General features: G+C 40.4%; 1 protein-coding gene across 1 annotated transcript in view; it reads right to left on the minus strand.

Annotated features, from left to right (window-relative positions):
* Positions 1 to 586, minus strand: part of LOC119407582 (tetraspanin-1-like) — a gene marked incomplete at its 3' end in the record, with an annotated part of 34,352 nt that overhangs the window by 1,000 nt on the left and 32,766 nt on the right. The gene's annotated exons all lie outside the window — the stretch shown is intronic.

Below are 586 nucleotides of genomic sequence, written 5' to 3' on the forward strand. Positions count from 1 at the left end.
CCCATCTCTCTGATCTGCTACAACCGTATGTCCCACCACGCTCCCTGAGGTCAGCGGACCAGTTGCTCCTCACAGTTCCAGGAACTCGTCTTAAGCGCAGAGGTGACAGGGCCTTCTCTGTAGCAGGACCAAGACTTTGGAACGAGTTACCTCTGCTTGTCAGACAGGCCCCCTCCCTCTCGGTTTTGAAGTCCCGTTTAAAAACTCACTACTATTCAGTAGCTTTCAACACCAGATGATCTGTGTTTTGATCCTGTATGCTCCACACTGGTTAGTCGTCATTATCTGCATCGTTTTTATGTCTATATTCTGATTTACCTCATTTTGTATTTTGCTTTGTGTGTTACCTGTTGTTCTGTCTGTACAGCACTTTGGTTGGTCTTGTAGCTGTTTTAAGTGCTTTATAAATAAAGTGGTATGGTATGGTATGGTAAGACACAACAGAAGTGGCCTGATTGATGATAAATTGGCCAAAATATTATTATACAGATATATATTATAAAAAAAAAAATTGAAAGCATTTTTTATGATTGCCTATTGTTGTCTTTGTTGTCCACTGCTGTCATCACTCTTTGTTAAAAAAAAA

The sequence above is a fragment of the Nematolebias whitei genome, chromosome 3, assembly GCF_014905685.2.
Source record: "Nematolebias whitei isolate Nwh7 chromosome 3, NemWhi1, whole genome shotgun sequence".
NCBI classification, from domain to species: Eukaryota; Metazoa; Chordata; class Actinopteri; order Cyprinodontiformes; family Rivulidae; genus Nematolebias; species Nematolebias whitei.